Here is a 24,979-nt window from a genome sequence, read left to right as displayed (position 1 = left end):
CTTTGTCAAAATGTTTGTCTCAATGATATGTTGGTTGAGTTCAAAAATGAGTTCCCGTCCGTTGAAAAACATGGCCGCCAGGGGACAGGGCAGTTTTCCTTATATGGCTATAGAGAAACCTTGTGAACACTCTAGAAGTCACAATTTTTGCCCAATCATCATGAAACTTGCTCAAAACATTGGTTTCATTGATATCTCGAACGAGTTCTAAAATGGTCCAGATCTTGGAAAAAACATGGCCGCCAGGGGGCGGGGCAGTTTTCCTTATATGGCTATAATAAAACCTTGTTAACACTCTAGAGGCCACATTGATTGCCCAATCTTCATGAAATTTGATCAGAAGATTGGTCTCAATGATATCTTGGATGAGTTTGAAAATGGTAACGTTTGCTTGAAAAACATGGCTGCCAAGGGGCGGGGCATTTTTCCTTATATGGCTATTGTAAAACCTTGTGAACACTCTAGAGGCCACATTTATTGTCCAATCTTCATGAAATTTGGTCAGAAGATTGGTCTCTCTCAATGATATCTTGGATGACTTCGAAAATGGTTACGTTTGCTTGAAAAACATGGCTGCCAAGGGGCGGGGCATTTTTCCTTATTTGGCTATATATGGCTATAGTAAAATCTTGTTAACACACTAGAGGCCACATTTATTGTCCGATCTTCATGAAACTCGGTCAGAAGATTCATCTTAATATCATGGACGAGTTCAAAAATGATGCTGGTTGGTTGAAAAACATGGATGCCACATGTGGGCGGGGCATTTTTCCTTATATGGCTATAGTAAAACATTGTTAACACTATAGAGGCCACAATTATTTTCCTATCTTCATGAAACTTGGTCAGAAGATTTGTCCCAATGATATCTTGGATGAGTTCGAAAATGGTTTCGGTTGCTTAAAAAACATGGCCACCAGGGGCGGGGCATTTTTCCTAATATGGCTATATATCATGCTTTAGTAAAACCTTGTTAACACTCTACAGGGGGGCACGCGTATACGGGAGCTTGCCGCGTTTAAGTGAGAAAATTGTTGCAAAACTTCAAAGATGGCGTCGTTTAAGTGTTTTTCGTGAAGGAGTAGCTGATATTTTCACCCGGTAAGCCAGTTTATATTTATATTTCTTTTAAATGAATAAGACCTTTCGGCTCTACGGTGTTTGTGCCACCCTCGGTTTTTTGTTTCAAAACCGTAGACGTCGGAATAAAAAAGTTTTTGAAGCAAAACCATCGACAAATTTGTTGTTTAATTTCTTGACCTTCGAGATGTTGGATGTTCGAATATCATTTTCTCTCATAATAAACAGTATTTGTGCATGTGTACAGTAAAATATAACATAAATCACGAAAAAAAAAATTATATCGACGCGTTGTTATGTCTATTAATTCATTTCATGCCGAATTATAACGGGTTAACCCCCATTTTTGGAACTAAACTTCCTTTTAAGCACATTTTGGGACCTGACTTCCAAATGATTAACAGCTCTTTCCTATGTTACAAGGTTTTATGCCAAATAACTTTCGTGAATGAATTCCGCATTGGTGCGAATGTCTTGGAAAACATTTTCACTTGAAGAAATCAAGAGTTTTCTTTTTTCTATTAATTGTTTTATTATTAATTTGTAGTATTATATGTTTTATCGCGTACTTAATGCTAACATTTAGTGTGTGTAATGTAAGACATTCGACGGTATCATAAACACAGTGTAATTCTTACCTGTTTATTTTAACACATATGGACATACTTATGTTTGAATATGCATCCAACGGAATACAATGCTTACTATTTCCAGATATCTAGACGCCAGTTATATATGTTGAGGATGCCAAGATTAAAAAAAGACGGCGTAACAAAGTGTGTACCGCTCTAGAATGCGATAGGTACATGAAAACCCACCAATCAAACAAAAAAGATTACGTCAGAGTACCTTGCCAAACAATCACATATACGTGCAATAAAAGTGTAATGAAAAACAGAAGAGGGTAAAGCCGGTTTGATACTAGTATAAGGTTGATGTAACCAAATACTGCCATTGTCGCGATTCGGAATACATGAAGCAATTTCGAATACCTGACATCTGCTTAGAAGATGCATATCGGTGGATGTTTTTTTTTATGATACTTAAATATGAATTGTTTATTTAATACAATGACATTTGACGCGTTTTACCATAACGATACTGATACATGTATGTGACTTTGATGTGACACATTTTGGACGACCTTCTTTTAAACCAGTTCTGAGTTGGTCACTATATTATAATCGCAAAAAGTGAATTTGTAGTGGATAGAAAGATTTGTGCAAATGCAATACACGATATGATTTCAGTAGAAGTGATCAATATAATTTTTATACATGTATGTTTTTTCTCTTTTATTCCTATGTGAATACATATTATTTATGACTGTTGTATTGAGGGAATAAAGTATTGGTTCACTTAGAAAGATTATTTCGTTTGTTCCTAACATTGCCTTCTAATTGTAAGTAATGTTAATATGTCAAATGCATAACGAATTAAATCCGACCCAAATCTTTTTTTTATCATGTATGTAAGTGCTGAATACAATTGAAAATTTATGCAGAGACATCGTAGGAGGTCAGGGAAAGGCCTGATGTATCTATATTGTGTCAATATTCGTTGATAAAAACATTCAATTTGGTCCATTTTATTGATAAAAAATGCTCAAATTTTCCATTTTATTGATTTAAAAATCCAAATTAGACTCAAAATAGCTAGGAAAGCTAAGACTGTGCATGAAGGCTGAACTGTCTGAAACTAATGTTGAAAAAATCATTGATATATATTTAAGAAAAAGGACAAAGACATTCAGCTGTGTATATTACATTCATGCATGCATGTGTATTCATAAAAAAATATCATTACATATAAAAGAGTACATTATTAATTTTTCCCTTTTCCTAAAAAACTAAGTGTTATTCCCCTTTGGACGGGCCCCGCCACCACTCCCCTATAGGTGAAAAAAAAGCACTGAATGACATCGTTGTTTCAATCGAATACAAACGTGAATCGATTAAAATTTTGAAACCGGTGCATATCAGTTTACCCTTGGCCGATCAACCTCACCATTATCCAAACAAAATAGCGTCACGCAACCCGCGGTACTATTAAGCAAAAAAGATAAAAAACACCCCAAATAATCAAGATTTATTGAAATTCAGGATAACCATAAAAAAGCCGAAGCTTCTACTGAAGGGTAAGTGTTTTTACAATGCACAATTAAAACGGACATGGATTAAATTATGAGGAAAGTAATCTGATTTTTTTTTATGCAAATGAAGCATTGCAATTGGTAACCGAGAGCGAGACTTGTCATTCTAGCCTATATCTTATCCGTTTGCAATTATTGTAAATATTGGTTCAAAAGAAGTATAACCAACCCATGCGAAAGACGTCGGACTTCGGACATTTCCAATAAAATTTGCTGAGGTCCGATTTAATTCCGGAAACTGTCAGACCTCGTGTCCGACAAAAAAAACTATGTAAAATGTGTTTTAGTTAAAAATGAAATATATTTAAAAAGAACGGATTGGTTTATCTTTATTTAATTTCGATCGATATGTTAACTATTAAATAACACGGATTTTAGCAGTCAAACTTGCTATTTTTGCTGGTGACGTAACAAACTCCAAGCGCGATTCTTAGAACCAGTCAAATATTGCACCTGGTTTGTATTGATCAAACAGCTCAGCAGGGTTAACTGGCGATCATTATTTTTGGTTGATGTCAGTCTTGAAGTGAACGTTTATCGCAGATTGATTTACAAGGAATCACAGGCTTAAATTTGCGAATATCAAACGGTAATTTAACAGTCCATGAAAGACGGTGTCGGGTATCATCATCACACCTATTTACCGTAAACAATTGAATAAACAACAATTGTTCCATATGAGAAGTTAAATGCAAAGGGTGAGCAATAAATTACTTATGGCGAGTAAGTTGTGAAAACAATACCCGTTACAAAATGAATGCGGTAACAATTTAATTTCAGTACAATTTCATCATGTCCACTTATAGAACTGAATTACACAATTTTTCTACAGCCACGTGATATTATTTAAGTCCCTTTGTGTGGCATTTGCACCATTCACTTTACATGATGCCATGTAAAACCCGTGTTTTATTAAGAGCGCGAAATTGTTGCTGACAGAGTTAAGTTCTACGCAAGGAAAGCGTGCGTGTCAAAACAGACCATGTGCCGTAACAACGGTAAATATTGACGTGCAACTCGGTACATTTAGTATTATAAAATGAAAAAATACATCGGAATTAATGCACACAATCAGATAATATTGACACATTGAAACTTAGAAAAAATACGTAAATTTACGAATAATAAATTAGATTAAAGTCGCTCATTAAATGGTCGTTATAACCAAATATGAACATTGCTAGATGCTCTAACATCGCGTTACTTGATTTACGCATGTTCAATGGGAATTATCCCATCCAAACATTAAACAAATCAGCATCAATACTGGTCATATTTTGGTTTTGAAAATTGAACTTGCAATTATACTGGATTATAGAGTAATGGATAGTGTTGGAACATGTATGTATCCAGCGATCAACACATACGATAGGTTTACTAAAATATTCATTGAAATACAATTTGGACTTCCAACTGTATTATCTGGGACGTCCAAAATTTAAGGCTTGGAAGTCAGAACTTCCAACTTTTCAAAACTAGTGGACTTAGCCCTAAATTAATATTTTCATAGAACTGTTTTGAATTTAGTTTATATTTTATTGTATTTAGAATTATTAAACGTTGTGAACATCATTATAATAAAAATAAGCTCTTTAAAAGTTTTTTTATTGTTTGGTTAAAGAAGAACAAAGTCCGATAAAATCTAGTGAGGTCCGGTAAATTTGTAAAGTTATTGGACCTTATGACTTGCAAGATTTTTATGTCTGTCGCATGGATTGTATAACTGTGATCCATTCACATGAACATGTTTAACAGTTTCAGTATTATAATGTTCTGGGAACGATATATATTTTTTAATTAAGATACCAACTATTTCTGAAATCAAAAGTAGTTCTTTCACTTGTTGTACTATATATCGGATATGTTAAAATTCGGACATCTAAATATAGTGATATTTATGTGTTGATTTGTTGTTGATAGTTTGTTAAAATATGTTTTGTGTTATTTCAGACAACAAGAATGAATGGTTGCAATTATCCTGTGCCTTTCTGTCAAGAAATAGATGTGAACAAGAAATATCTTTAAAAAAGATATACGGCGTTGATAGTTCAATGAATGAGATCAAAGATAGCGAATGTCTTTTTTCTGTGCAGTTCTTAGCTGCATCACACGCAGTACGGGATGTTACGCGGAGTTTTCGTGGCTTATTTTACATAATTACATATTGCTGGTCATAAACCTATAGATACAAAACAGAAAACCAAACGAAGAATGGAAGTGAAATTAAAACATACGAGTCAACCGGCCACACGAGAAGTGTCCGTATTTATAGGTGCGTTCTTCGAACAAACCTAGTGCGTTCAGTTACAGCGAACGTTCGCTATAGTTCGCGAACGGTCGCGAACGTTCGCTATTGAACGCTCGTTTCGCAGCGAACGTTCGCGAACCGAAGCGAACCCTCTCGGGAGGTAGTTCGCTAGCGAAACCAAGATGGCGGACATATAAGTTGTTGTTCAGTGTAACTTCGATATTTTTTTTTGTAGTACATAGAATGAATTGAATTATAAACAAAGTGTATAGGAGGTTTTGGGGATTTCGATAATGACGTCAAGTTTGCGCATGCTCCAATTTTGGCCGTCAACACTGCGGCCATTCTGCTATTGTTTGCGTTTGATGAACCGCATCGTGATAAGGTTTCAATCATATTCGCGACCCTTTTTAAGAACAACGAAATACTCAGAAATTGAAATTCTTTCAGATTAAATAGAATCCAATGAACGAACGAAAATAAGGACGAAAACAAACAACAAATTGATTGATTTTATGTAATCAACATAAAGAAACTGATTTGAACCTATATGTCTGTAAAAACTTACCTTGTTACAGATTAACTAAATCCTTTTGATACATGTAAATGTTTTATTTAATTGTTCACACCAATGTTGACACTTTATTTCAGCATTTTTAACCACCCAGTGTTTAATTGCCCCTTTGTTCATCACAAACCGATTATCTCGATATGATCGGATACTGTCCAGACAATTACTAAGAAAACAGGGTGTCATAAACACAGGGACCTATACTTGTATGTTTCTGTATGGGGTCATAAACCGCAGGTGTCTGGTCATTAAACACGATTTATGATACCTCCATGTCATCTCTTGGCATGTTAAGCCAAAAACTTAAAAGTTGCTTTAATAAAATATTTGAACATATTTTTTCAAAATTGACGTACATTTGTCCGAAATGGATGAACAGGAACTATTAAGTATATATATATATTAGCCAGTTTAAACCAGAGACCTACGTCTCTGTTTAAACATAACAAAAAAGTGTTTAATAATTACAATACATTAAAAATATTGTGGAAATTTACTGGTACACAATTAACGTATTTAACGGGTACATGCAAATATAACCAGGGCTCGACATTAGCGGTAGTCCGACTGTCCGGGACAACCAAATTTTTAGTCCGGACAAGTAAATATACAATTTGCTAGTCCGACGGGACAAGCGGTCGTTATAATTTTATTACTTTAAAAAATGCCTTTAAATCCGTTATTTCTGTGGAGTTACCGCAAAACTTTTTCGATTATATTATGTTAACGTTTAAACGACAAAGCGCAAGGTATTCTGATAGTTCCATGCAATACTACACCGTACTGTTTACAAGGGAAGCAACCCTTAACATTTTCCTTTGCCAAGATAACAAGAATATTCCCCTTGTAAAGAATATGCATTTTACGACACCGGTACACACCGATCTTACAGACAATTAACGAAGTGACGTCATCTCTATGTATAGAATGATTTTACATAACACAAGTTTTTGTCAGGTATTATGGCTTTGTATGTTTAAAAATCAATAATCTCGAGTTTTCCGTTATTCCAGTCAGTTCTTTTTGTATTGAAATTGCCTACAATTGTGTTAACATGTATTTTGAATGATTACAGTCGTTATGATTTGAGCATTTTGTATTATTTCATTATTTTGCAAAGTTCTGAGCAGATTAATATATAATGGTCAGGACAAGTTGCTTTTTGGTCAGGACAAGTGAAATTTTGGTCTACTGGACCGACCGTACAAGTGGCTTCAAAAGTTAATGTCGAGCCCTGCATAACGTCTAAATATCGTGCGTTACTGCAATGTTCGACACATCATCGTGAAAACAAACAATCGCATTATGATCATAATATGGATATAAAACACTTGGGTAAAATAAATGTATAGATTTATGGTATGATAAAATGCCAGAATTTTATCGCTCATTATCACTACAAAAGAGTTTTCAATATACATGTACATTCAAAGACAGTTCAATTCGCAAAATATGCATGTGTTTGTTTCCATTTAAATGCTAAAATTTATTAATATTTTCATTAAATGAAAGCGAAACGAAAATTCATTCAATGTAAAAGAAAGTTACGATTTCATTTGAAGATTGTAATGCATTGCGCTATTTGAGGGCTTTATTTTATAACTGATTCAATGCACCTCTTACACTTAATTTCGATCGCTAATGAAAAATAACACTATCGCATCCACACCACTTATAATTATAATAAAACTATTGTAGGTTTTAATATTTTTGAAATATCTTTTATTTAAGTCTTAACCTAAAAAAGAATACTGGTATTTATAGTTTTGTATTATGAAATTATCAGTATTTAGTCTTCCGACGACCTTTCCTCTGATACAATATTGTTATTCGCGATTTCCTCCATCAAAATCGCAATCAATTTTCTGGGAGCCGCCATCTTGAAACGTTCATGCTGAACTTATCTTTCAATAAGACCGAATCGGAAACGAACGATCATCGGCGAACGTTCGCTGTAACTAAACACACTTCTGTTTTAGTGGTTTTTCGGGCATTGCTATTTGATTCGATTATTAACAGTATCGATAATCATCGCGCTCATGCTTAATACATTGGTCAATATGATGGAATAATTATTGTTAAATTAATCAAAAATAATATTTATCATGGTATTGTTGAAAACACATTAAGAATCTACATATTTCTGGTCTAAAGAAAATTCCAGGTCACCTAGTTCACGGATAGCGTATTTATTATAAAACTATTATTTTACTGGCCGCGAACTCCGGTGATGACCTGTATATAAACTCTGACATTCATACACTGGCCGAAAATTGACCCGATACCTTGCGGGTTAAAATGCAATGTATTAAAGTGAGGCCTCGCTTCCACAGCTCTTTATACTTTTACATGTTAACATGTTGACAAGAATATGGAAGTAAGTACTAAATATGAGAACATAGCCTTTAAGTATAAAGGCGTTGCGCTGGTAATTCTCTGAAAATAAAAGGTGCACGCACAAACTGTATTGATGTCGAAAATTGAGTGTAAAACTGTTCTATCTATTAAGCCTTTTCATTAGAAATAAAATTGTTTCATGCAGTAAAACAGTGTTACAAAGACGCTTTCCAATGTTCTGGTGGTATACTCAAATCAGCCAATGGAATGAATGAAGTGTATTCATTCGTACCTAGCCGCAGGAACTTTTATTTGAATTTTATTGGACACTTACAAAGGTCAGGTAAAGCGAAAAGCTGGCTTAATACAGCTTACGCCGAAAAATGTTCATTTAATTGGACCTGGAAATCAACCACCACAGATAACAGAAAACCTTTTAACAATAGGTGTTGTTTTAGAATTTTTGAAATGTGATAATAAACAGAAGTTGATTTATAACATGCTCAAATGACCAAATGTAACTGTTTAACAATTTGAATTAAGATGCTTTATTTTCTGATTTTTGATTCATTTTTCCTTTCAGATGATATACATTTGTGTGATTCCAGGTTTCAATAAATAATTCTGATACATTTATGCAGGATACCGTCCCCTCATCCAAGCGTTTGTGACGGATGAGGGTCATTATTAGAAGTAAAGCCGGAGGCTGAGCATGTATCAATAGCATGTCTGTCAGACGCTGCGCATACGGCCCGCAATTATAAAGATCCGGAAAATACACCATGCACTACGCTCCGCACAGTACACATCGAAGAACCCGGATAATCATTGTTTAAAAGTTATTTGTTGTCAGTAAATGATCCATCATCCAAGCTTTAGTGAAGGATGATGGGCATTATTTGAGTAAAGCCGGAGGCTGAGCATGTATACTTAGCATATCGGGATGACGATATCGAGTGATCCGCATTTTAAATAACGCGCTTAAAAACACCACGTGACTCACCTACATACCCGGATATTCAACCAGATTTTACCATTCTTTAAAACTGTTTTGTTGCTTCAAAATCGTACACAAGCACAAAGGGAAGGGAAAAGAGTTGATCAAACTTCAATCAACCGAAAAGCCATATATTAAATTATATTCTCAGAATACATAATATAATTTCATAAAGAAGGGTGGGAGTATACATGCTCAGCCTCCGGCTTTACTCAAATAATGCCCATCATCCTTCACTAAAGCTTGGATGATGGATCATTATTTTCCGTAAAGCCTCCGGCTTTCACATGTATACTTAGCATCTTTAAATCTAGCAACAAAACCGAACACAAACAATAACAACGGTGAGTATCTTTAACTAAAGACTTCCATCATAACTATCATTATCAATCATTTATGGATGTAACACTACAGACATTTTCACAGGAGATTCAACCCTGTTAAAACAAATCAACACAACATTTTTGGATATGCTATCTTCATCAACACATTTCATTACTAGTTTAAAATAATAATTATTAACTACCTAACACAGCGTCATTAATTGACACTGATTTCTGTACTCCAGTTATAAAAATTCTTGTCAAATTTCCAGTCTGGAGTTTTGAAAAATGCCCACTAAGGATCATCCTTTATTATATGCTGCAGAAGTAGCTGCAGATGTAAACACACAAGCCTTAAAAATACCAATGTCTATACCAGAAGTAGTATGACTTTCCTTAGCCATCTAGCCGCAGAAGTTCGCGACTCAATTTTTCACAATTTTGAAAAGTTCGCGACTCAATTTGTCACAATTTTGAAAAGATTGCAACTCATTTTTTCACAATTTTGAAAAGTTCGCGACTCATTTTTTCACAAAGTAAGGGGGCCAGGGCCGCTTCACAAAGTCAGGGAAAAAAAAAAAAGCCCTGCTAACAAATAATATACATTTCTAAAGGCTTCAGGACATTTTACATAAAACAACACGGTATGCATAACATACAATTTCTCATAATGAAATTTTCTAAAACTAACAGATAATTATTATGCTTATTAGTGATTATGAGATGATTAGGAAACACAAAACACACATTATTATTACTTGTCTTCATATAGCCTAAGTGTGTTAAGTAACACTAAAGTCTAAGCCCTGGGACGCAGGATAATGCTATTAAAGCAGACACCTAAAGTGTCATCATTTTCATAGTCAGTTTATTTAATGGATACAAAGACCATAAAACTTGAGAACAGTACTCACACTCCATGTGAATATATATATCTAGGAAGTACTGGACAAATATTAAATATTCCTACATAAATTTAGTTATAAAAAATATATTGGAACACCAAATGTAACCATAAAATTGCAATTTCTACAATAGCATTGCATAATGAGTATTTAACACTAAATAGGATTTCTAATCCTCATGGAGGTCATACACCACTACACCCTCAGTCATTTGAAAGGGACTGTAAAGCCATTAAACCACACCATAAATACCACTTTTTCCAGGTCAAACGATATTGATTCCTTGTCCATGGTATATAGGCTGACAGGGCAATTTCTGCAGTTCTTTGTGAAACTCCCCAACTCGACAATGATTGCCGGATATAGTCACCACGACCATCTTCAATGAATGACTGAGAGGATGCACCATGCTGCTGTGCGGATGAAACAATAGGTCCAGATGTCTCAGTAACCTGACTGGCAAAGAAATTATATTAGACAATACCAATGGATACTATGATTATATAAGACAATACCAATTGATACCGTGATCAACTTTTCCAAACAGGACAAACTAAAAATGCCTGTTCTACTTCATTAGAAATAATCATATTGCATATTTTGCCAATCAGATTAAAAGGTTGAAAATATAAGGCTACATACCACTACAAGACATATAAAATACATCAACACCATAAGACCCTAGTTCTGGGAACCATTAAACAAATGTATCTATGTATTAAGCCTAGACGCAAAAAGGTCTGTATCTGTCTAAAACAGGTGTCTTCAACTTCTAGAAAAATGTCAGATTTAATATCCACTATGTGGAGTTTGAAAAACTTTTTAGAATAAAAATCTGCTTAAATATTAGTATTTCCTGGAATATGAATTGCTGAAATAAAAAATATTTGTGTATATTAAAACACCAAATCCAAATGCCTTATACCAAGCAATCCATAGGACCTTAATTCATTGCTCCCATATCTGTAATATAAGACACAGAAGTAACATTAACACTTTGTATCTTAATATGAATATCACAGTTTTAACTCCTCCTTACTTCCATTACTCAAATATGTACCTTTATCAAAGTCATTAATATCCCCATGACCTCTAAACTTATCGCGCTCTAAGCTTCTATAATACAAAGGCGCCTCTAGAATAGCCAAAAATGCATTAACTACATGGTATCTGCCTGTGAAGGAAGCAATTTCTCGTACTCTCACATGCCTTGTATGCAATACAGTTTCATTATCAGTCACAATCCTCTGTGCTATGCCCTCTGTTAAAACACTATAAACCAGACGGTATCAATGACAAAACCAAAATGACTACTAATCACTATTATCTGCGAAGGCTGTAATACAGATATTTAATTATTTATAATTAATCCTAAAAATTTCACTATGTCTAGAATCCAGTTTGAATTTTGTAAACAGGTCTCTTTAATTTGATGCATATTAATTGAAACATCTAGATATAATATAAACACATGATTTCCATAAATCTAAACCAAGCATGTATTGGCTGTAAATTTTATGTTAACAATTTTGGAGCTGGCGCTAAACTAGGCGTCAGGCAAACAAACTTATAGAGTTCCATTCAATCCGAAAATAAATTCTTTGATCATGTTCATTCCAAGGTACTTAAAGTATATGTATCCTGCAGATCTATACTCTAAAATAATCATTCTTCTGAATGAGATCCAAAAACATTTATAACATTTCTTATTTACAGTGCTCATAAACAATTAATTCATTAGATATTTCAAATTAATTACTGGTCTATAATTCTCATTTGCTTTAGGCACTATAAAAATATTAGAAATAAACTGATTGTCTTCATCACTTGACTGTACAATCGCTTCTTTTTTAAGTAAAAGATTTACTTCCTCATTAACAAATAATATTGGATCAAAACTAAATGGAATTTCATTTGAAATAATGTTTAGCCAGGAATAGTAAGAAAAATCCAAGAGTCTAGTAAAAAATTTCTCCCATTTTTGCACGTGAACCAAATTTTCCCTCAGTGCATACCAACAGTCTATTGACTGGTCAGCCATAGTAACAGTAGCATTGGGAATAGTCTACTTATCTAAAGGCACCGCATGATCGAGTTGCCCCTATGTATGAACCCCTTTGAGGGTATGGTGAACCAAATTGCATTAGGAGGTTCAAAACTACCAATGAAAGTTGCAGGATGAAAAAACTTCTACCCAGAGAGCGTCTTAAGGGTATTGCATAGAACGCTCACATTCTCATATCATTCACAAAGCAACACAATTGTCACAGTTTAGAATTTCTTTGCTAATATTATCACCAAACTGCATTGATGAAACTGGTGTGTTAACATTACACAGATTTGAATACTTTTTGTTTACATTTGGTCTTATCATATACCTGCGCCTAAGAGATAGATTATATAGTACATTATGGTCATATAAGAGACTAAATTAATAACCTCAGGACTATTAGCAATCTGTGTCTTTACCATATTGGCCAACCTAATAATAGGCACAATCCCTGTTGCCACGGCGCTAAATTCTAAATCTCCACCATGTCCTGATTTTGTGACCTTGCCCTTTTTCCTAGGACTTTCCAAATTTCATTGTTAATCAAAGGTGCACCCAGATACTAACAATTCTCTGGTAATTTATATTTTAAAAACAATTGAATCAGTGTCACACTGAACAGAACAAACGTTGTTAATCAAATTAGCCAAATATTGGGGAATGGCAACTTCCTTTTCAAGTGCCCTTAAAATTAGGCAAATCCCCAAAAACCTCTGAGGTGGGATCATTGTCAATACCATCAAACACGTCTGCTGAGAACTCAGCCCAGTATCCTTTTTATTATAATTATATTATTTTACTATAAGTGAACATTATTGTCACTATCATAATGGTCCATTTTCAAATGGATGTTTGGTCAATTGTATAAATTATGCCCATAATAGTGGGTAATATCATCATTTTCCGTGACTACGTCATCGGAATTTACTCCAAAAGCAAATTTCAAATTGTCAATTTCTTGCTTGGACAATTTAGAAAAAGAAAACACATTGGAATTCATTATTGGATTGATGCACGTGCTCATAGAAGCTGACGACATATTTCTGTCAGTTTTTTAACTTACTTTTTGAATAAATTACACATATATATAAGCAACCTTTAGCAAACAACTGCCTTGCCTTTCGTTTTATTAATAACTACAAACTTTAATGTCCTTCTGAGAACAAATGACAATAAAAAATCATCACATCCGAAATCCGAAATTTCGGACAGTATTTTCCGATGCACGTGCTCATAGAAGCTGACGACATATTTCTGTCAACTTACTTTTTGAATAAATTACACATGCATTATAAGAAACCTTTGAGCAAACAACTGCCTTGCCTTTCGTTTTATTAATTACTACATACTTTAATGTCCTGGGAACAAATGGCAATAAAAAATCATCACATCCGAAATTTCGGACAGTGTTTTCCGCGAGCAAAGCTCGTCAGATATTTTTGCTCTAATTATTGCCAAACAAATTAAATACTAGGACTACGTCCTTAGTAAGGCAGTATTAAACAATAAAAACAATAGATACAATCAATTTCAACAGGTATTTACCTACCTGTCCAGAGAACGAACCACTCGACAGAACGCCAAACCGAAGAATGGTAAAATCTGGTTGAATATCCGGGTATGTAGGTGAGTCACGTGGTGTTTTTAAGCGCGTTATTTAAAATGCGGATCACTCGATATCGTCATCCCGATATGCTAAGTATACATGTGAAAGCCGGAGGCTTTACGGAAAATAATGTCAACCTGGGAGGGTGAAAAAGAAGAATAACACTTCCATATGACCCTTATACAACAACATGGGTGGGTTGATACATGCTCAGCCTCCGGCTTTACTTCTAATAATGACCCTCATACGTCACAAACGCTTTGATGAGGGGACATTATTTTCCGTAAAGCCTTTGGCTTTACATGTATCAATAGCATCTTTAAAGACTGACAACAAATCTAGCAGGACACAGATATAAAACCAATTCTTAAGTTCCTTTCCTGTCTAGATTGTATTATTTCAATATGTTAACAAAATAATACACAATAGGTATACAATATGATAATAGGCATTCCATACCCCAACCATATATGACAGAATACAAAGGTAATAGAAAAACATTTGTGACTGTTCATACAAATACCTGAAACGTCAACAAATGAAAACAATATGGTTAAATAAACCTTCACTTTGTATATGTATACATGTATATTTTAACATATAACATATGAAAAAACACTAAGTTTAATGATACAATTAAACCTGCGAAAAAACTGCCTGAACAAATGGTACATCAGACCTTTCAACAATGTCCCTATAATAAAACTTGTAGAAATTGGAATCAGTATTCCACCCTGCCGTTTTAAGGATATTATTAATGGAACAATTTCCTTTAACTGCAGCAGAAACTGCTGCTGATCTGAATGAATGTGGCTTAAAAATAGCCACATCAATACCTGACATAACTAAAACATCCTTCAACCATCGTGCAATAATACTTGTAGACACTTCTTTATAAGAAACATAAGACACAAACAACTGAGATGAAAGTCTAAGATGCTTAGTTCTTTTCATATAATGAATTAAGGTATGAAACACACATAAACTTTCTTCCTGAAAGTGCTGCAATTTTAAATAAAAACTTTGTTTTTTACCCACTGGCGTAGTTTTCAACAAATTTTTGAAATAAAACACTGCTTTACAAGTAGTATAATCAATTTTAACACAATCAATATTCAAGGACACAATAGTTTGTGCACGAGGGGCAGCAGCCAAAGCCACCAAACCAACTAACTTTAGCGTTAATGTTTTCAAAGATAACTGTTTCAAAGGCATAAGCGACTTTAATAGTTGCAAAACACAAGACACGTCCCATGTAAATTTGTACCTTGGAACCACAGGTTTCATAATAGCTACACCTCTCATAAACCTACTAATTAATGTTGGAGATTCACACCATTTATTGCCTAAAATATTTAAAGTCTGCAAAAGCATTGCTTTATGTGTGTTCAGCACTGAATAAGACTTATTGTTTTTCAACAGGTAAAATAAATAAGCTATTACCTGCGTCTCAGAGGTTTTAATGGGATTTTTACCTCGTTCTTGATTCCAAATACACCACTTACGCCATGACAAACTATACTGTTTTTCTGTTCCTGATTTCCATGAGTTAAGGATAACTGAGACTGCTCCTGAAGGAACTCCTTGCACAAGCAAATGTCGGCTGATAGCTGCACTGCGACCAAGTCCATACTTTTGGATAGTGGATGTGATGTTCCATCCTCTGGGTCGGTCAACAAATCCTTGTGACGAGGTAATCTAACAGGAATTGATATCAATAAATCAATAACATTTGGGAACCAAAATTGAGATCTCCATAATGGAATAATCAATATAGCTCGTTTAACATTATCTTGTACTAGTTTGTTCAGTACCTTACCAATTAAAGGGGCCTTTTCACAGATTTTGGCATTTTTTAACTTATTCATTAAATGCTTTATATCGAAGTAAAAACGCCTTAGCCTACTGAGCTATTCCGCCGAGTACACATTCGTGACGTATTTTATACCTTATATAAGCAATCTTCGTAGTTTCACAAAATTTAACGACAAAAACAGAACTCTCCAAATTATTCAATCGTTTCGCGTTGCAACGCTTTATAATTTTTAGGTTTTAAAATCGTCAAAAGATGCATATAATGGCTATATTAGACCATGGTAAATGTTCAGTATTACTGTTTCCTCACAAATATCATAACTAAAACGAAAATTTGCGAATCGGAAACAACTTTTTTCAATTTTGTCAATTTACCAAAGCGTGAAAAGATCCCTTTAAGGCAAATGGCGGAAACAAATATGGTTCAAAATCTGACCATGAAAATGAAAAAGCATCATTGAAATAAGCTTGAGGTTCAGGAACCCAAGAAACAAACTTATTACATTTACAATTAAGGCTTGATGCAAAGAGATCAATATCAGGTATAAAATACTCTGAACAAATTCTTTCAAAAATCTCTTGTTTCAACATCCATTCTGATGATTTATTAAAATATCGAGAATAAAAATCAGCAACATTATTCTCTGATCCTTTCACATAGGCAGCTGAAAGATAATTATTATTTTTTAAACACCACTGCCAAATTTCTGCTGCTAAACCATCCATTTTTTGAGAAGTCATTCCTCCCATATCATTAACATAGGTCACTGCAGATACATTATCAGAAAACTCTTATATGACAATCATTGGTTTTATCATATAATGACTGTAACCCAAGAAAAATCGCTTTAAGCTCCAAAAAATTAATATGATATTCGGAATCTTTTTTCGTCCATTCAGCATTAACAAATCTACCAGATTCGTTGTCAACACAACTCCAACCTAATAAAGATGCATCAGTTTGACAAATGAAACTGACTTTCTTAGGTCTAATCCTTTTACCATTTTTACAATTAACATTCTCAATGCACCAATGCAAGTCTTGAATAACTCTCCCATTTAACATTATTTCATTATCAAAACTGTTATTATTTTCAAGTCCTTCTAATTTTAAACGTTCAAGTTGTCTATAATGCAAAGGAGCCTCTAGAACTGCATAAAAAGCATTAACTAAAAGACCTATAAACGATGCCAGGTCTCTAACTATTACTCTTCTACTAGACAAAAGTCTTCGAGCTTTAAGAATAATTTTTTCTATTTTCTCCTCTGTAAGGAATATCATAAACTGAACAGAATCTATTATAAAACCAAAGAACACAATCCTTTGTGTTGGCACTAGAACTGACTTAGTGGAATTTACCACATAACCAAGAGACTGTAATGTGGAACAAATTGTTTCAGCATTCTGTAAACATATATGTCTGTCTAAACTCATATTAATAGAATCATCAATATAGTAAGCACATCTAATACTTTGGGACCTAAACCATGCATAAACTGGTTTTAACAACTTTGTAAATACTCTGGGTGCTGCACTATACCCAAACGGCAGGCAAACAAATGCATATAAAACTCCTTTCCATGTAAATTTCAAATATTTTTGATAATCTGGATGAATAGGAACCGAAAAATAAGCATCTTGTAAATCCACAGAACAAAAGAAATCATTTTCTTGAATTAATTCAAGCACTATCTTAAAATGCTCTTGTTTAAAATGTTCATAATGAACAAAATTATTTAACCTTTTGAGGTTTATAATTGGTCTAAATTTTCCATTAGGTTTTTTGACCACAAATATATTTGAAATAAACTGGTCTGGCTCCCACTCAGAACCGACAATAGCTCCTTTTTTCAATAAATCATCCACCTCTTGATCAATAATCTGAATTTCTGATTCATTAAAAGAGATTTCATTTGGAATAACTGTTTGAAAAGGTTTTGACTCAAATTCCAGGACATAGCCTTTTATATTATTCAAAATCCATTGATCACTGGTAAAAAATTCCCAGGACTTATAACAGTGTTTGAGTCTACCTACCGCTCCTAATTGCCCTCGTTTGGGGCTGATACAGTTGCTGAGGGTTTAAAACCTCTACTGCCTCTAGGTCCTCCTCTCATGGGTCCTCTAAATCCTCAAGGATTGAAGGCAGGTGCCTGTCCATATGGCATGTATCTTACATTGCCACGACCTCTATTGAAATTACGTGGAAACCTTCCACGGAATCCTCCCCTCTGAAAGAAATTGGGCTGAAAACTTTGCTGCGGTCTCATCTTTCCAAGATTAAGACTGGTCTCGCAATTCTTCACTTCCTTGGCAATGTCGTCCCCAAACAGTTGGGTTGTCACAGGCATGTTTATGCTACACAAATTTTTGTATTTCTGGTCTAGATTAGGTTTAAGAAGATATCGCCTACGGACACTCAAATTGAACTGGGCTTGACCCAATAATGTCAGAGAGTCAGAGATTAACTCTTTAGCCTCTTCATTGGTCATCAATGACTGCTTAAGCACTTGGACCAATTTCAGTATTGGGACAATGCCTGATGAAAGTAGTGATTGTATGTCTTGGAAAAGACGATCATAAGTACGTGTTCTTTTGTCTAAAATTTTCCATATCTCATTGTTAACAGTGGGAGGATTTAATTTCTCACAATTTTCAGGAACATGATACTTCTCTGAAACAGATTCAATGTCACACTGTGATGTACAAGCCAAACTAATTAAGTCAGCCAAAGATTGTGTAATAGCTGGTCCTTTAACTTTTGTTTTAATCTTGGGCAATTTCCAGTCTGATCGATCTTAAACCTGATCAGAATCGTCAAAAAGACTATTTTTCAACTTAGATGTCATGTTATTGCTAGAGTCTTGGGCATATTTTCGTGCACCTATAGAATCATTTGCATCTGAATCTGTAAATTCATTTTCATTTTCAACCTCTATTCTCAAATTTGGGGCATTCTGGGGGTCAAAACCCTCAAGGTCATCATACACTTCCTCTACTGGCATATCAAAAATGCCCAGCTTTTTTCTCAGTACATCAATATCATTGGCAGACAAATTATCTAAATCAAATAAGCCTACACTTGTTGACTTAGGGGTTGTTTTCTTTGTGGCTTTTTGCTTTCCCTTTGTCTGTTTTGAGTCATTTTTAGAATTATTATTTACGTCAGTTCGTGTCGAACTTTTATGTATTCGCTTAACAACCGATTTAAGCTTTCGTTGTTGGCACTGTTTTGGTTCGGCGCTATCTGCCTCGAACCCCGAAAACTCACCTTCGCTTTCCGAAGATGAGAACAGAACATTTGCAGTGTACTCGAGAACTTCGTTCTCGGACTGGCTCATTTTAATTTTAACCAGAATTACAATTAACAAATAAATAACAGCAAAGAACTGTAAAAACGGAAACTTTTGTAATAATAAACTCAACAAATACCTGGACTACGTCCTAGGTGGAGCCAATATAATTTAAAAAATATCGGGCCATGTGAAACTCACCGATAAAATCGTGCTCTCGCTTCAAGCGCCGAAAAGACAATGATTATCCGGGTTCTTCGATGTGTACTGTGCGGAGCGTAGTGCATGGTGTATTTTCCGGATCTTTATAATTGCGGGCCGTATGCGCAGCGTCTGACAGACATGCTATTGATACATGTAAAGCCAAAGGCTTTACGGAAAATAATGTTACATCATTGTTAACATTATTATATTATGTTGGTTATCTGGTTTATTAAGTGAAAACAAGTTATTTATATAAAAATAAAGCTTATTAAGACTTATGAAGGTACTTGCTGTTATTTATGTATTAATTAAGTTTATTAACATACTTCTAAAAGTAATAAAAAAATACAGTCAATACCATCATTCATTAGGTTCTTAAAATTATTGTTCTTATTAATAAAGTCGGAATAACTGGCGGTTGTCACACCGCGATAAAGTTGCACAACTTTTTTGGTGCCAGTGAAACCCCTGAATATACTATTCATACAAGGAAGATATCGCCTACTGAATGTAATAAGTCATGTAACTGACATTTTTATACATTTTTACTTTTTTCCATTTTTGTGTTTATTAAGGTGACATACATCAACTGTTAAAATATTAAGTCAACCTTTTTGGTAAAAATAATGTTTTTATCAAATTTTTGAAATTGACATAACAAACACATGTCAATTTCTGAATGCAAAAAGTAGCGTAATTGACATTTTGTGAAATTTTCAGGAGACGCAAAAACATGGTCTATTAAAATAATAAACATGTTTCCGTATTCAAATTTTCTGATTAGTATTATAATAACACTTGAAAAACGAAACAAAACTCCAAATTGATATGTCTTTTTACAAACAATAAAAATTAAAAAGAAAGGAGCAGTTACCATAATTTTCAATACTGAAATATTTTGAGCGCAAAAAATAACGTAAGTGCTCTTACTGTATTTTTGAAAATGTCTGAAAATATGCTTTCCTGAACAATTCACAAAATGGCAGTTACCCTAGTTATTACATTCAATAGACGATATGATTTTATTACATTATTTAAGGACATTTTCATAATATTTAAGTGTTAAACATGCTTTTACTATACTTATGCATTGATTTCTGAATTTCACAGTTTGTACAAGTTTGCGACTCGTTTTTCACAATTTCAGTAGTGTGCGACTCATTTTTTCACAATTTTGAAAAGTTCGCAACTCATTTTTCACAAAATGAGGGGGCCAGGGCCGCTTCACAAAATCAGGAAAAAAAGCCCTGCTTGGATGTGTATGAAAATCTTTCTGGTCTGTTGAAAAACGTGGCTGGCAGGGTGTTCACTAGTCATGAAAGTTAGTAAGAACATTTTGTTCTAATGACATCTTAGGCTGCACAGAACAGGTCAGTTCCTTTGAATCTCAGGTGAGCGACTTTGGGCCTTTCAGGACCTCTTGTTTTAACTGGTGACCCAACAAATCAAGCTACCTACAAATGTTGATACCTCATATTATATTCAATGTATGTCCTGGACAAAGTTCACAATGACCATTCACGAGGGAAGTAAGTGTGCAATTATGAATGCACTTCCCATCTTAGATATGTGCTCCAATATAAAGTTCCAAGTTGATACCTCTTACAATTTTCGTAATACATGCATGTTCAGTATAAACTAAATTTATGTACATGTATAAAAACTAATGAAGAGCAATAACTATAAATTAAATTAAATATATGAAAGCATGCAAAACAATAAACAAAGGACTGTCACTCTTAAAATATGGGAGCAAGTTATGGTTCATGTGCACTGCTCTATCCCTAATTAGATAAAACAAACGTATTAGTTTACACCTCTTTTAGTTTTTTGAGACATGTCCTATACAAAATGTATATACCAACCCTTGCAAAAGACAAAACAAGAGATGTGTTTGTCAGAAACACAATGCCCCCTATTGCGCCGCTTTGAAGCCATAAATTTGACCTTTGAAATTGAAGGATGACCTTGACCTTTCACCACTCAAAATGTGCAGCTCCATAAGATACACATGCATGCCAAATATCAAGTTGCTATCTTCAAAATTAAAAAGTTATGACCAAACTTTAACGAAGGTTAAAGTTTTAGGAAAGAAAAATACAATGATATTTGGCCTTTGACCTTGAAGGATGACCTTGACTTTTTACCACTCAAAATGTGCAACTCCGTGAGATACACATTTATGCCAAACATGAAGTTGCTATCTTCAATATTGCAAAAGTTATCAAACTTTAACCAATGTAAAAGTTTTGGGACACACAGACAGATAGACAGACAGACCAAAAACAATATACCCCTGATCTTTCAATCCGTGGGCATAAAAACAAAGACCCAAAGACCCATTCACGTATGGTAACCAAAAATTGTATCTACCTCTATAATATATGTATGGAGGAGCACTACAAATTTAAATTATATTACAATTAAACAAACATATATGTGCTTATTAGATAAAGAAGCAAGATGAGTGTTGATCACCCAAAAACTTGCATGCCTAAGTAAATTTCGAAAAAACAAACAAAAACAGACAAAAACCCGTTCATGCCCTTCGCTTAGGCCCTAAGCAAGGGTCACCGAAACTGGTATATACCTCCATAATATCATGGATGAACCATCTTTCGACCTCTTTTTCACACGTCAATTTGAGTAAAAAATATAATATTGAAAATAGTGAATTATATTAATTAGTACTCTATTTGATAAATAACTTGTTTTTACATGGTTTGCAACTTTAATTGCTATGTAAATCCTTTTTTGATAACAGATTTTTGCAAGTTTCCAGCACATCCATATCTTGTAAAACTATCAATGCCACCAAAACAACGAGTACCTGCTTTCGAACCCTTCAGTGTACACCATTAAAAATAAATTAGTCACATGTTTAGACCATGGTCACGTGATTTAGTGCAGCAGCCAAAATGTGTTAATTGTCATGCAAAGTTGAGAACAAAAATTAGACCATGTTTTTAAAGTTCTTTTGAGGAAAATCCTGTATATGTAAACAGCATAAAGAAATACAATGATTTTTACTTGTTTTATGATTATTCTATCCTGGTGTCACCAGTTTTCGCCGATGTAAGAAACAAACTGTTTTTTTACAATAACGAATACACACAATTTGAAAACTTAAATAACTGTGAGGAAAATTGACCACTTACCAACTCAGATTAATTGTTTTTGTCGAGTTATTTTATGGCTTCAAAAAAGTAAACACGTCCATTTACAGGTCACTATATATAAATGACAGTGTTAGTGACGTCACCTATTTTCGCCGGTTGCACATAAACTGGTTTATAAGGGTCGTTCAACAAGTTATGTAAGAGTAAGCAAAGGTTAGTATTAGATACTAACTGTCAACATAATATGTTTGTATTTTATGTACAATTAATAAACTGTTTTCGAAATTAACGGTTAATATAATATGTTTGTATTTAATTTACAATTTTAAAACTGTTTATTCCTCTTTGCTTGCACATTTTGGGCACAGAAACTGATCACCCCTCCTCAATACTTGTACAGGTGTGCAAAATGTTAAATGAACCCAGCTGTCACAAACATCACACTGTGCCCATTTTACCAAAGTCAGACTTATGCAATATTTTAGTTCTGCAGGTGTGAACAGTTTACACACGCTGCACTTTTCAGAGTCGTCGACATCGTCCTCAGAGGTGGCAGCTTCATGATGAATTTCATCCAAGACATTTGAAGGGTTCATGGATGAGGTACCAGGTTTATTAATTGGGTTTGCAGATGTTGTTGGTGATATATTTTTTACTTCCACCGATGATGATTTTACAGACTTTGTTGGTTTATTTCTATTTAAATGTTCTTTAACCTTATTGTACACAACATCTTCAGTTATTGCTTTACCTGCAACAACTTTACTAAGAGTTTTTCTTATTTTTGCAGGGCGTACATTATCAATAATTGGCGCGCATCGTTTTTCGAAAAAATCAACAGATGTTCCATGAGACTCTTGCACTAATTGTGTTTGGGTGGTCTTTGCAAAAGCAAGAGATGGTGCAATAGCAATATCACTTATGACATTGGCATTGAATGGGTGTATTCCACATCGACGGAAAGCAGACTGAATGTTCACGGGTGTAAGCGTGGCTGTGTACACCTTACATGCAATACAACATACATCATTTTTGGTAACAACATAACCCCCAGTAACTCTAATATGGTGATGGCATGCCGCATTCCATGCATTTTCAAACGGACCGAAACACGAGACGTCCATGGGTTGAAGTATGTGGCTACAATGGGGCGGAAGAACAAATTATATGATTTGATTTTGCCCATTCTATTAAACCAATTGAGACATGGCTTTTATGACCGTCATACAATATCAGGATGGGGTTGTTAGCATCACGTGTTGGAAGCAAGGGTTCAAGATGGTATTTTATGTAATGAGAAAATATGTCGGTATTGGACCAGCCGGAGTCAGACACTGTCCCATACGTTCCTGGTGTTGATCCTTCTAGTAGGGATGCATGCATTCGGGCACCAGGAAATATGAAATATGGCGGAATTTGTTGCCCTGAAGCGTTACCTCCACCAATAAGGGTTACCGTCTGGGACTTACCAGCTGTCACCGCCTGTGCTTTGTAGGCCTTGCCTGTAACAATTTTAGGTGGTTTGTGATTTGTACTAAGACCTTTTTCGTCAATATTGTAGATTCTGGATGGCTTGTCTGTCAAATGATATTTGGTTAATATATTGTTTAATTCTTTAAAATAGTTTTCAATTGTGGTCTTAGTGGCACTTCTGGCCCTTGCTATTTCAAGTGATTGAGGTTTTTTTACCTTTAACTCCGGCCATCTACCCAAAAACCCATACAACCATTTCAAACTTAAACTTTCACCCTGTTTTTTGATTCCCAAATGAATGGCATAATCAGAGGCTAGGTTAATTGTTTCTTGACGAGAATAACCCATGCCAATTTCTGCCATAGTTTTAATATGCTCACAGAGCAATGTTTCCTGCATGATATCAAAGGAAGGGGAAGGGCCAGATTTCACTGTGTCTATGTCAATTTTTCCACGAACTCTGTCTTTTAAAGTGTTTATCGGAATACCGAACTTTTTAGCAACCCTCTCAACAGGAAGCCCTTGTTCAATACACATATTGAACGCATGTGTAAGGTCATCATGTGAATAACCGGCCCTGTAGCTGCCTCTTTCCGAAGGAGGGGCCTGAAAATAGACTTGGTAAATCATGAAGTGTGATAAGGAGATATAGCACGCATTTTTCACGGGCTTTTCATATGCTGTCAAATATTTGACATATCGCGCCTATGTGACGTCATACTGTGTCTGCTGCACAATTTACAAGTAAGATAATGAACAAAGTCACTCGTTTAAAATAAATAATATAGGAAGTACCAGGAACGAA

The 24,979-nt window shown here is 34.5% G+C and overlaps 1 protein-coding gene and 1 long non-coding RNA gene across 3 annotated transcripts in view; one reads left to right on the top strand and one right to left on the bottom strand.

Moving 5' to 3' along the window:
* LOC127841388 (uncharacterized) overlaps positions 1–24,979 on the bottom strand; it is a 36,816-nt gene that overhangs the window by 10,894 nt on the left and 943 nt on the right. Inside the window, exon 1 of one of the 2 annotated variants that reach the window (XM_052370213.1) lies at positions 21,314–21,350. The exons of the other annotated variant lie outside the window; for it this stretch is intronic. The gene's annotated coding sequence lies outside the window, so the exon portion shown is untranslated. Of the gene's footprint in view, positions 1–21,313; positions 21,351–24,979 lie in introns of those variants that run through there. 2 annotated transcript variants of the gene reach the window in all.
* LOC127841466 (uncharacterized) lies at positions 22,629–23,855 on the top strand. Its single transcript, XR_008030997.1, has 3 exons — positions 22,629–22,657; positions 23,228–23,304; positions 23,492–23,855. It is a non-coding gene; the product is annotated as an uncharacterized LOC127841466 (long non-coding RNA).

Source organism: Dreissena polymorpha, chromosome 1, assembly GCF_020536995.1.
Source record: "Dreissena polymorpha isolate Duluth1 chromosome 1, UMN_Dpol_1.0, whole genome shotgun sequence".
Taxonomy (NCBI): domain Eukaryota; kingdom Metazoa; phylum Mollusca; class Bivalvia; order Myida; family Dreissenidae; genus Dreissena; species Dreissena polymorpha.
This window is presented reverse-complemented; position numbering and strand designations above follow the sequence as displayed.